We start from the raw sequence: 13,419 nt of genomic DNA, 5'->3' as shown, positions 1-13,419 counted from the left end.
GTCTGCAAATTACAAAAAGTAAAACGGGAGAAACACAAATAAAAAAAGCAAAAAAAGGCGGTTAAAAAAACGAACATACAATTTTTTTCTTCATTTTAAGAGACAAAAAAAAAGTTAAAAAAATATAAGAAAAACAAATGGTTCGCCTGTTCTGGTCTGATATCTTTTGCCGCTTCATATACTTTCCTTTTTTTTGTTCGTCCGCTTCGCGGCTTTTTTCTTTTCAAAACCCAACTTTTTTTTTTTTTTTTTTCTAGAGGGAGAGATGGTTTATTTCTTTTGAAGTCGGCGTGTATGCGTGCGTTGATCTGCTTTAGAAAGCGCAATCGAGCTCAGTGCGGACGCTTCGCTCGGGAATGTCGCAAAATCTCTGCGTGGTATTTCGGACACTCGTTCCCTATTTGAAACAAGCAAGTGCAGTAAAAAAAAAAAAAAAAGTAATCAAATTTTTGGGGGGCAAAAAAAAGAAAAGAAGAAAAGATGAGTCAAACATGCTAACGTCGCAACTTTTGACCGTCCTGTCACTGGGACTGTATCCCTGTAGCGCATAAATTGTTTATTGCTCCACGAATTTGTTGTAACGCGCCTTTGTGGAGGAGCGATACGCAATTTACACGGCCATTCGAGTTGTAAAGCTATACGCGGGGGAAAAACGGCTATAGTGAGGTAACGCGATTCTGGGTGCGGGGTTTCCTATATTGCGGAGGACGTGGAGCGTATGCTGAAAGGCCGCGTCTGCCATAACAGCGCCGAAGCCGGCAACGCTTGCACTCTCTCTCGAAGTTACTACGCGCGCTTCAAAGCATACTGTGGAGGGGTAGTAGCGCGAACTTGCGTTGTAAATATGAATCCGCAAAAATGCGCAATCTGCCAAAAACATTCTAGAAAAAGGGAATATGGCCTAGTAAGGTGCCAAAAAAGCCAACGAAATAACAAAGTCGTTTAGGATGAAAATAAGAAGGAAATATATGGTACGCTATAATGCCGGCAATAAATGCATCTATGTATAAATGAAAAAAATTTTTTTTTCAATTTTTAGTTTAGCGTACGGGACAATGAAGTTGCGAGATAGGTAGTTCTAACATTTTATGTTTGAGTTTAATGGCAATGGCGTTACTCAGTCTACGTTTGTGTCTACTTCATAGTGCGCCGACCATGTCGTGAAATTCTTCTATAATTATATATAAGAACCCCGGAACCGTCCATTGCTGCGTCCATTTTAAATGAATCAGTGATGAACGCGACTTAATATAACAGAAAGGGTTATTTAGATCTTGTTTAGTCAGGTAAATTGTCCGACTCTTATATCGCGTCATTAAACGCCCATATTTCATATGTTTGACACTCACGTTTCGTGCGAATTGCCGCGCGTGATAAATCAGCGTCTGTTTTAAAGAGATAAAATATGGATTTTGCAGTGTCTCTTTGCATGGACGGGACTAGAGTGCGCACATACGGAAAGAAAATGCTTGAACTATCTATTATTGGTCCAAATAGCAATTAAAAGTGCAGCAGCATACGATGAAAAAAAAAGAAAGACGTTTACAATTTTCTGTAACGCCGAATTAGAGCGCAGCTCTTGAGGAGGAGGAGGGGAGGGTACGGAAAGGTGGGTATGCCCCTCCTCCTCCACCAATCCTCCTCCTCTCCTCCTGCCGCTGAATTTGTTCATGGGTGATATGACACGAAGTCGTGACGTCATTTTCTAAATGACGTCATGCTAAATTTAGCGAAGAAACTGGGTGCTAAGGTCACGTGACGTCAATTTCCCCGTTAAACTTAGCGGGGACCGCTAAAGTTAGCGGGGAAATTTTTCCGCTACATTAAGCGGCAAATTTTTCCGCTTCCCCCTAACTTTAGCGGGGAAATTTCGAGGGAAAATTTCCCCGCTAACTTTAGCGGGAAAGTTTTTCGCTAGATTTAGAGGAAAAAGTTCCCCGGTAATTAAAACTTGGGTTTGGGCTAGTTGGTCCATTACTGAATAAAAGGTTAAAAAGCGCGAACAAACGAGGACAATAATAGCCTCGTCCCACTAGAGCGACAAACACCGGTTTTCGTCCGACGACACCACAAAGTTCTGTGTCGTCGATGCTGTCCCACTGCAACGACCGACACCCGCGACAAGCGCCGACAAGCGCCGACAAACGATCGACGACGGACGAGTTCTTGTCTGTCGTTGGACTTCAAGCGCAGCTAGCAGTCCCACTGAGGAACATCTCTCGGAGACAAACTTATCCTCCTCGCCCGTTTATGCCTTCCGTTGCCTCCCTTCCAAGTTCCCACCCTTCTACCCTTCCTCCCGGAACGAGAAGCCCTTGGCGGCCACTCCTCGTTCCCGGCCCCGCAGTTCCGGTCCCTCGATTGCACGTACACTCTCAACAAAAAAGTAGGTAAAAGGAACGCGTGCCGGAAGGCCTGAAATCCTAGTCCCTTTCAAAGTACTCCGCCTTGGATGACACACACTTGTTTGAAGCATTTTTTTTATCGAGTATGCTCGATGAAATGTGCCAAATGAGCCAGTGAAGGTGAATCATGTATCCCGAGACAGAGAAATAGTGAAATACAGGAACATGATCCCAGATATCTGTGTAGGTTCGTCCTGTCCGGCCTGAGTCGTGGTGTGCAATGCTTCATACTTCACTGCACTTGCAAGCCAAAAAATTGGGTACGACAGGCGCGCAAGTTCGGCGGAACGGGCGGAACCGAGGAGGCCACTTGCAACTGAACTGCACGCAGAACTGACCGATCACACTTTTATTGAGAGCACGCTCTTTACTGAACCGCACAATAAAAGACGACAAGAGTATCTCCGTGCGGCGAACATTCAAGTCAACTCACGCCTGTGCGTAGCTTTCTGTGCTTTTCTAGAGATTTGGTTAAATTCCTGGAGCACGACGCCAGCTGCCAGCTGTTTACTGTTGTATGTACATGGTAAAACCCGCGACAGAACCAAAAAGGACAACCGCGATACTTTTTATCTGCCTCGGGTTTTAGTAGGTGCCTACCAAGGTTGCCTGTTTTTGTTTGTTTTCTGCCAGTTTAGGCGAACTGAGCCACAGGCTTGTTTCGCCCGGTTCAAATTTGAATAAATGATAACCAACGCACAAAGAAAACAAGTTTTAAGTACTTTTCGAGATTTTTGAAGTGACTTTTACTATTGAACGAGTGCATGCACTTGAATGTTCAATTCAAGAGTTTATAAAACGTGACTACCCCATGCTTGTCACCTTCCAACAGGGCAATGGCTTTTTGCTCGAGCCCAGTGTGTAGTTAGGCAAGCCTGTAGGGTAGTTACAGCCGTCAAAACGCACGATGACTAGGTGGGGTGCTCACTTTTTCTTAGAGTGTAGTTGTCGCGGGCGCGGCTTGCTGGCTGGCGCCGGGCGGTCGGGCTGCGAAAGGAACTTTGCTGTGGCTGGTTTTGCTCGCGAAAACTTGGTGCGCGAGGTGGCGCTTCAAGACGCCGACGTCTACGCCCGTGCATCAGGATGGATACACCCGTGTGCGAGGACTGACCAAAGTAAGACCGCTCACCACGAAGTAGGACACGACGTTCCGCGGCAAGCCATTCCGGCAGACGAGAGACTTGCCATCACGTTTTGTGATAATCGGGATGCCGTATTGTCCTCCAAAGAGCGCCTGCCCCCGATCATTCGAATATGAAGTTATAAACATTCTCAAAATCAGCGTGAAGCTCCTTGGCGCTCACCTAGAATGCCTCGAACGGCCCCAAAAAGGGGCGATTCGGGTATTTCTAGTTCGGAAAAAGTTTGGTGTCGATTGTCACGACTGTTTACGAAAAGTCGCCAACGGCAAATGAAGAGAAGCGGAAGCTTTAATCAAGAAATAAACTAATCGTCTCCACTTTCACCATGTTTGTCGGCGCGTTTTATGCCCAAAGAGCAAAACACAAAAACCGCGTCGCCAGACTCTGTTTGTCTGTGTATTTTGAAGTGTTTTGTTGTCAACTCCAGTCCCACTAGGAAACAAGTTTCCTTGTCCCCGTGTTCTGCGCGTTTCCGCCAGGTGGGACGGCAGACTCCGACAAACAGGCTGTCCGTCGGTGTCGTCTGTCGCTCGTTGTCGGGTGTCGCTGTCGTTTGTTGCTGTCTGTCGCTCTAGGGGACGCGGCTATTAAGAAACACGGACGACAGGACAGGCGCTTCCTGTCGTCCGTGTTTCTTTATTGTCCTCGTTTGTTCGCGCTTTTTAACCTTTTATTCCCCGGTAAATTTAACGGGAAAATTGTCGTCAAGCATTATCTTGGGGGTGCTTGACGACACAGAACACCCGGCGCGCTGTTTGACCTTGTATTTCTTGGGTCCCTCGCGACGAAGACTCGTACCTCGGGCCCTAGGCAACCTCTACCCGAGCGCTGAGATTACACCCCCTTTCTACCAAACGGTGGTGACTTTTCAAGAGGATTTAGGCAGAATGGTGCCAGACGTAATGGTGCGAGACGAGCCACCTCGGATCACAGCTGATGAGCGAGTACGGGCAAACGCTTTTCCGTGGAACTCCTAGGTTTCCCGCCGTCTTCCTGGACCCGTGGAAGACCTCGAGTGGCGTCGAGGATGGGAGGTTCTTCCGACAAGGGATCGTCTGCAACGTTGGGGCATGGTGCCTGATTCCCGGTTCCCGAACTGCGGAGAAGTATAGACGAACTCCCACGTTTTTGCAGCTTGCAGCGTTGCACGATCATTTTGGCGTGTCGTGCACCATGGTTTTTGCACTCTGGTCATCGTCACGGGCCGCCGCTATCCTCGAGGAGGCTTCGCCCTTCTCCTCTTAGCAGTCGGCCAGCATGTGCTTTGGCAGAATCGTTGTGCTGCTGTGGGCCAGCAGCGTCGTGTGCGAGCCATGTGGCCTCGGGTGTCCCGTCTTCGAGGTTGTTTGTACCGCTATTTAGACCGCGAACCTTTTTGGCTGGGAGAGCAGGAGTTCCTGAGACGATGGTCCTGCCTCTACGTCTGGTTGGCCCATGGCCGAATCCTTTCTTTCACGCCACTTTCCTTGGTGTGATAGGACCTTTCGTGAAACAGCCTCCGAGTTGGACGCTTTTGTCTTTTCTCAAGTATTCCTTTTGTGCTTGAATCGGTGTTTTTGGTACGCTATTTTTGCGTGAAGGATAAGATGCTGTTTAAGATCCTGTGTAAAGTGTGCCATTGTATCGAAGGGTCCAAATACTGTCAGCAAGCTTGTAGACCAGTGTGTATATTATGAGGGCAGTGCCTTTGATTTTATGTTAAAAAAACTTTTTCTAAACAGCCATTTGCCTTGCGGAGTTTTGGTCGTTCGTATGATAGTATTTGTTTGTGTTCGGCCAGCAGGTAGGGAAGGAATGGCGCTAGTTTCCCAGAATTTAGTGATCAGCTGAGACTACGGGCAAAGCTACAAGTGCGAGCTAGACCACGCTCCTGTCTTTGAGATATGCATTTTTAGCGCGAGCGCTCGTTCTGCGGAAGAAGGTTTAAAAGAAGCGACCTTTAGCTCTCGTGCATGTGACATAGATGGCAGTCTAAGCCTAAAGGGGCCATGAAACCATTTTTCTACTTCCGCTAAGGGCTACTCAGAGTAACTCCCTAACCTTAAGAACCGAATACACTTGCTTTAGCTTTTCTTTCTAAGTAGTGGCAGTCGGCGAATACATTCGGGAAATATGAGCATCGTTCATCCCGTCAACTCGGAGCCTGAACAAGCGGCCACGTGGCCTGGCGCCTATCCTATAGATGTCGCCAACCTTAATCATAGCCATGCGGTGGGGTTGGCAGAGTAGGAAACCCGTGCTGAGCTTCAAGCATTGTTAACATTCGGCTATTCTTATCACAGAGGCGGTTGGAGACGAGCCATGCACTACCCGAGTGTCCACGAGGCATTGTTTGTTACGAGCCGAAGTTGAGTGCTCACGTAGTTCTTGTGTCCAAATCGTGAGCCGCGTTCGACTGTCGTCAGGCGGGTGGTTTCCATTCCACAATTACGTCATCAGGTTTTGCGAAAGCAAGATTGAAAGAAATAGTCCCCTTTTATCCTTTTAATTGCACCGCAACCAAAAAGCTTCTGAACCAGTGGAGGTCCGTGCGATTAAATACTTAAACAAGACTCGGACCAGTACGCCTCTCTGAAGTCATGGACATTCCAAAACGATAACGTTTCATGATCTCTTTAAGGGCAAACAAGGTACTAAATTTCGTTGTTTCTTTTTCTTTTTTTTATAAATCTGAAAAAAAAAAAAAAAATCAGGAAAACGCTTTCAACAATTCGAATTTCAAAAAAAAAAAAAAGAAACAGTTTCGAGGTCACAACGACCAAATAAATAGCAAAAAAGGCGGTGCTTTACAAACAATAAATATAAGAAGCTCCAAGGTCAGTAGCCCCCAGGAGACACCACTTCCGTTTCCTTTGAAGTTCCTAACTACTGGCAAAAGACTCGTGAAGGTTCCTTCAGGAAAACAGGTCATGGTACGCAAACATTATTTAGTTTGTTTTGCAATTTTTCAAAAATTGGGAACGCAGTAAAATAAACCCCGAATTTCAAAGAATTGAGAATGGAACGAAAATAAACTCGGATAAACCCTGAATTTACAGCGAAAAGTAAACTCCAAGAAAACACTCAGAATTTTACGAGAAATAAACTCCGAAAATACAAAATCATTATTATAACTCATAAAAAAAAACGATATTGAGACATTAGCATTTCCTTTTGTGATAGCATACACTCTAAGAAATGCCTGCGCGTTTACTTACCCGCAAAACATTCGAAGAGCCAATCTCTGCAATCTAGGAAATCAGCTCAGCGAATGATGAGGCGAAGCGTCCGTTTAGACCTAAAAATGAAGTCTGCGCTGTGGCATTACGCAATGAAAAGCGTCATGCTTGCATTGCGTAATGCCACAGCGCAGACTTCATTTTAAGATCTAAACAGATGTTCCGCCTCATCATTCGCCGATCTGATTTCGTAGCTTGCAGAGATTGGCTCTTCGAGTGTTTTGCGGGTAAGTGGACGTGGAGGCATTTATAAGAGTGTATGTTGCTTTCATTGCGCAGGCTTTTCTGGACTACTCCAGACGTTTGACTATACTTTGTTTCAGCTTCGGTCCGAGCGCCGCCGATGTTATGAGCCAAAGGGCCAATCAAACAGCGCAAAAGAGCAGCGTCATTCTCTGCACTTGATAGGACTAGCCGGCGGAGGAGTACGCACAGAGGGACGGCGAATACCGGCTGGTCCTATCAACAGCAGAGAGCACGCCGTGACGTTGTGCCTCTTTCGTTGTTAGATTGGCCCTTCGGCTCATAACATTGGCCGCGCTCGGACCGAAGCTGAAACGAAGTATAGTGCCCAAGGGCAGCGATTTCAAGCTTATTGGAGGTGTCGTGGTAAAGTGCCGTACAATGTGTACCTGTAAGATAATAACATCTAAAACAATTTATATACACAAAAAAAAAAGGACACGAGGTACAGAAAGAAGGGCACATCCGAGAAATTGCGAAATACAAAGTTTGAGAAAACCATTCCAATGTTTCTTCGCATGCTCTTAACAAAATGTGTATAGACAACGATCAGAAACGCAGGGCACGCCTGACTATACTCGCGCTTCTCGCTTCGTGAATGGTCCCTTGACCAATCACGCTGCGATCTCATTGGTTGCATTCTGATTGATCCAATGAGATTGCAGCTAATTCTGCAACCTCATTGGCTGCGGAGGAATAACGAGATTCCCGAGCTCTACGTTTCTAGAGTTGTCATTGGTCATTACGACGGTACACTCGGGCGCAGATGTACTGACAGTGCCAGGGATTGCGGTCCGAGTCTCCATGGCGCCTCAGTAAAGTTCGCCGTCCCAAAGCCGCACCCGAGGGACATTTTATCAAAGGACGCTTTATGTATTTCTTCTCTTTATGCGCCCAGTAAATGCGCCTAGCGTAGAGGGCGGTTGATTCTTTGCATTTTATGGCGCCAGAGAGCAGAAAATCTAATCCGGAAATTTGGTAGAGGCGTGCTCGCCGCACATCGTTCCGCAGAGCGAGCATCATCGTACCCCTAATATGTCGGAGGCGCGGGAGATAAGCATCCCTCCGACGAGGGGCGTCTTCCAGGGAGTGCTTGGATGAGTAGTCGTTTGCATAAGTGAAAGGAGCACGACGGACTTCGTGAATCCGCAGCCTCGCGTCAGTTCTGGCTTAGACAGCACAGAATGACGGAGACGGACTGTTAGACGAGCAGCATCGAATAACACGTATTATACAGACTTTAAAACAAAGTTTATATACTCTGCGTCAGCTTTTTTTTTTTTTGTGTCTAAAACAATGTAAAATTTAACTTTTTTTTTTTTTACATTGTTGCAGCATTGCACTGCTGCGACAGAACGTTCCTTTGTCTGCATTTTGAATTCTAAATCCCTTTTTTTTTTTTTTGCGCGTGAAAATGAATACAATATTGAATCTTTATGTGCTTCATGGGTCCACTACGGTCCTGAACCGTATTGGTGGGCAATTGTGTGCTGCAATGAGCATTTTCGAACCGGAATCGTCTCGATGAGCCGCAGCTGGAAAAACAATTATAAACAAACCTGATAAAAAAAAAAAAAAAGTACAGCCATAACGGAAATACAACGTCACTGGTGAGGGCGCGACATCCTCAGTACTAAGATACGCATAAGAATTTCATTATAACAATGTGCATTCATGTGCAGGGACTACGCACGAGCTGCACGCCGGACCACGAAACGCCGACCGCTTTTCGTCTTCAAGTATAGGAGGTATTCACTGGACGCCATATTTGAGGGCGATGTTTAGAGCGCATGCTCAGAATGAGCTCACAATAATAGCCTGCAAAGACCGGCAACCTTGATGGTGCTAAATGCACGCTCCAAAAGGACTGCGGAAGGTCGCCGTCAGCACGCGCTCAGCAGTCGCGCACACGGATATGGCCGCCAGTGAATACTCTTAATAGACCTTTCCAATGTTTACAAATCCACAGCTCAGCGTGCGATCTCCACAGCTCAGCACGCGCGTGTACGTCGCTTCGGAAAGCGAGCAGATCACGCGCGATACGCACGAACACTGAAAATGAAACCGGCCAGCAGCCCTTTTCTGGAAAGGTACCTTTATAGTTCTAGGGAGCCGGTTTTCCACATCCGAAACGGTACGCCCTCCGGAACGAACTGCGCATGCGTGAGTCTTCTGCAGTAGCACATGCGCAGTTCGTACCGAAAGGCCTATCGTGCAGTATCGGATGTGCAAAAAACGGTTCGCTAAACCTCTGCTTGAAGGCGAAGACCGGTAAAGAGAGCACATCTCCCAGCGTTAAAACCAAACAATAAAAATATACAAGGAAAACTAATTGCCACACTCTTTTTCAGCTTGAACGTCTTGTCCGCATTTTGTGGTCTGCTAAAGGAGGAGGGGGTAAATGACTTAATTGCCACGTTAAAGCGATATCTTTTTCTTTTGTATGCGACAGTGTGAGAATTTAGTATTGCGGATGTAGGGTGCAACGCACCCACAGATCCATTCTTCTCATGAAAATAAAAGAGATGGCTCGAGGCGCACGCGCCTCGGAGAGCGCGTGCAAGAGAGTGCTCTGAAGCCGCCATCACAGGCAGACACGTCGTTCGCTTGTCTCGCTCTATGTCCTCACTTTAAATAACGTGGCAGGGCCTCGCGGCCCCCCCCCCCCCCCCCCCCCCCCCACAATACTTTTTTTTTTCTGGTTTACCTCAATGGTTTATTAGCACGCAACAAAATAAAACAAAAAAAAAAGTATTGTGGGGGGGGCCATGCAATAGCTTCTTCTTTCTTTTTAATACGAAAGCATTAATTCTCCCATGGAGCGTGGCCACGGCGTTGTCTGTCGCAGCGAAAATGGCACCTAAATTCCCATTGGCTGATCGAAGCGGCACCTGAATTCCAATCGGCTGCGAAGCGTCATGTGGTTCCATAGCAACGGTGTCATTGTTGCTAAGGAGCCAGCCAAGCTGCTGGCGGCACAGCGGGTTAAGTGGGGGGGTGGGGGGGGGGGGGGGAGGGGAGGACGCGGGTATAAACGTTACGCTTTGAGGTCTAACGTCGTAAACCCGTACCCGCAGCTAGGGCTATGATGATGATGAGGGGACGCGTGATTTCAGCACGCGCCGCACCGAGCTTCGCACTCCCGCCGCTCACTCACCCAGCAGCGCAGCAGTCACCAGCGTGCCAGGGCGTTCTGTGCGGCTCACCGCCGCACTCCAGCCGGCGCTGCGGCCGCCTCTGCTCCTCCCGGCGCCGAGAATGCTTTCGCATTCACAACACAAAAACGTGCTTAGGTGTCCTCGAATTTTTTTTTTATTTTTTTTTTTTATTTTAGGAATTCTGTCAACAAAGCTTATTCAAGACATGTAATCTCGAAATCATAGGTTAACCGTGCAATTTTATTTTTAATGTGGCAAACGTCGCGGCTTGACTGGCTTTTGTCTGTCCTAAACTGCGTTTCACCTTACGTTCCGCCGCAGCCGATGCTACGAGCTGATGAGTTCAAAGAAACAGTTTAAAACGCGCAAGTCACTGGGCCTTACCTGTACATTATTGGATCAGCGATGATAGAACGTGTACAGAGACATGACGAGCATCTTGGTGGCGGCATTTCGACGCTGTGTGATTAGTTCCATCAGCTCGTTGCGGTCCCATCAACTTCTTTACATAAAAACACTTTTTTTATATAAAAGAAAAAACAATTTTCAAAAATAAAACAGTAATTACGTGATTTCGAAAACCAATTTAAACATATGACATTACATGTTGGTTTCCTCGTCATTCAATCAATACTTGCTAGCGCATGGATTGTTGGCATGCTATGCATATCTGGGCGATATCGATATATATCGCGACTCCAGCTTTTTGCTCGCCCTCTCGCGGCGGAAACCGGAACCACGATAGCGAGGGTCCCCGGAAGGCTGGTATGGCGGATCCCAGCGATAATTGCGTTCGTCCGTCGAAAAGAACTGCTTCTAAATCCAAACGGCACTGTTCGGTGCCCCAGTGTACCGCTGCGGTATGGAAAGATAACGGTGAATCGTTTCACCGCTTCCCCAACCTCAAGGAAACGTGCAGAAGAGGCTCCGACATCGTCAACCGACGCGAAGAGTGGGCGCGACTTCTTCGGACAGGGAAGACCGTCACCGAAGCGATGACGGTGTGCTCGCGGCATTTCTCTGCGAGCGACTTTTTATTGCCAGGTAAGAGTGTGCGGATTTGTGGAGATGTATATATATCTCGCTTTTTGGCTTTAGATGGTTCGGGGACTTTGTGCGGCGGCGTACACAATAAGAAACAACACATCCTCCATTGAATATTTTGCCCATTCTGTAGCGCAGTAGAACTCTTCACGCTGATTCAACTAGTTTTCTTGAACGCGCCTATGATCGAGAACATTTTCCGTTTTAGTTCTTTGCACTCGATCATCGTTACGTACGGCGAAGTGGAGCGCGTAAAAGAGAATCGCGCTCGTCAGCCTGGAGCAGTCTTCGGTACAGCACGCTCGATGTGGAATCGGGCGCGAGATTATTCCGGCACAATTAGCAGTGCACTTCTTTAATCTGAAGAGCTTTTCTTCTAACTGATCCAAATTTGCCAGAAGTGAAACGGAGGTTTCTCTTCTGCTCTTAGTTCTGATTACTTTTGAGCCCTGTACCCTCACAATGCGCGTGCAGTAGTTTTTCTCTCCTAAAATGACCGATTTCAGTTTGATTGCTTTTGCAAGCGATACACACCTACTCAGAGTCCCAGGAAACATGGGCTTAATTTCATTTTCTGGAATTTGCTCATTTTAGAGTAAAGTTTCGAATCAGAAGGCCAAAATGTTTTGTTTGCTTTCTGAAATGAGTCACTCTTCAAACTACTTCAGTCCCCATTATGTGATTATCATATCGTTCTTTATTTCCTCCAGGACATGCAACTCAAAGACGCCGTCTTAAGAGAGGAGTAGTACCCTCCCAGAACCTCCCTGTTCTTTCAACTGAAAACAAGGAGAACAGGAAGAGGTTGCGGGAAGTAAGCGAAGGCCGCCAGAAGCGACGCGATAAGAGAGCAGCAGTAAAGCCTCTGTTAGCCAAGGTAAATGCATGTCTCGCACAGTCTTTATTTTACTTTCCTATCAATTCAGTTTCTCATAAAAAGTTCAGGTTGATGTGCACACCTTAACACCTGTGACTCAGAAAGTGTGTATAAATATGCCTAAACTTTATTCCAGGTTGCACTCTGCGAAGCTGAGAAGTCCTGCAATCAAGTGGACGACAACGCAGAGTCGGTTGAAGATCATGAAGACAGGGCAGAGTCGGCCGAGGATGGTGAAAGCAGCACAGTGCCCCTGCCTGTTGCGTCGCCAGTGGTCCTCCTTGACATGGGTGTACAGGTGTCAAGTGGGGACTTTGGCGAGAACTTTTCTCGTGTGGTAAATAAGGAAAATGTGTGTTCCTTTACCGGCCTTCCCAACATGGAGCTTCTCACTGTTCTAGAGAAGCTCGTGTCTGATACGACGCCCACATCAACACGAGCTTACCTGTCAGCAAAAGACAAAATAGTCATGACTATGATGGCCTTGAAACATGCTCTAACATTTGACTTCCTGTCTCAGATCTTTGGAGTGTGTCCGACCACAGTGAGCACCACTGTACGGAAGACAACAAGGGTCCTTGCGGCATTTCTTAAGACTGCCATAACTTGGCCATCCAAGGATGAAGTTCTGCATAACTTGCCGGTCTGTTTTGAGAAGTTTTCGCATGTTCGTGTTGTGCTCGACTGCACGGAAATTCCTGTGGGCACTCCGAAGTGTTTGAGGTGTCGCATCAGCACATACTCCCATTACAAAAAGGGACACACCATAAAATATATGGTAGGTGTTTCACCTGGTGGTTTAGTGACCTACGTCAGTAGTGGTTACGGAGGTCGAGCCTCGGACAAGGCTATCTTCGACCAAAGTGGTTTGGTAGATATGCTCTTGCCAGGAATAGACCACATAATGGTGGACAAGGGGTTTCTCATTGACAGCACATGCGAAACAAGGCTGATAGCTGTGGTGAGGCCCCCATTCCTACATGCAAAAAAGCAGCTCTCAAAGGGTGAAGCCCTTGCAACAAAGCGCATAGCAGCAGCAAGGGTTCACGTGGAGAGGGTGATTCAAAGAATCAAGCTGCTCAAGATTGCATCTCAAAAGATGCCCTGGCACATGGTGCCACTAGCAGATGACATTCTTACCATTGCATGTGCCTTAACCAATTTGTCTCCACCAGTTCTCGCAGACAGCAGGTTTCTTTAAGCTTTTCATAAAGGGACGGGGCTTTGGTTAGCTTAAGAGGTAAGCACGCACTTTTCAGTCGAGATCAGAAATAAAACCTTTTTTTTTCCTCAAAAGAATTGAGGTTTAATTTACATCACCTGGGGACATTT

General features: G+C 46.9%; 1 protein-coding gene across 1 annotated transcript in view; it reads right to left on the bottom strand.

Annotated features, from left to right (window-relative positions):
- LOC8035246 (17-beta-hydroxysteroid dehydrogenase 13) overlaps positions 1–13,419 on the bottom strand; it is a 225,123-nt gene that overhangs the window by 154,320 nt on the left and 57,384 nt on the right. The window lies entirely within an intron of this gene.

Source organism: Ixodes scapularis, unplaced genomic scaffold, assembly GCF_016920785.2.
Source record: "Ixodes scapularis isolate PalLabHiFi unplaced genomic scaffold, ASM1692078v2 PGA_scaffold2__306_contigs__length_199485367, whole genome shotgun sequence".
Classification (NCBI taxonomy): Eukaryota; Metazoa; Arthropoda; class Arachnida; order Ixodida; family Ixodidae; genus Ixodes; species Ixodes scapularis.
This window is presented reverse-complemented; position numbering and strand designations above follow the sequence as displayed.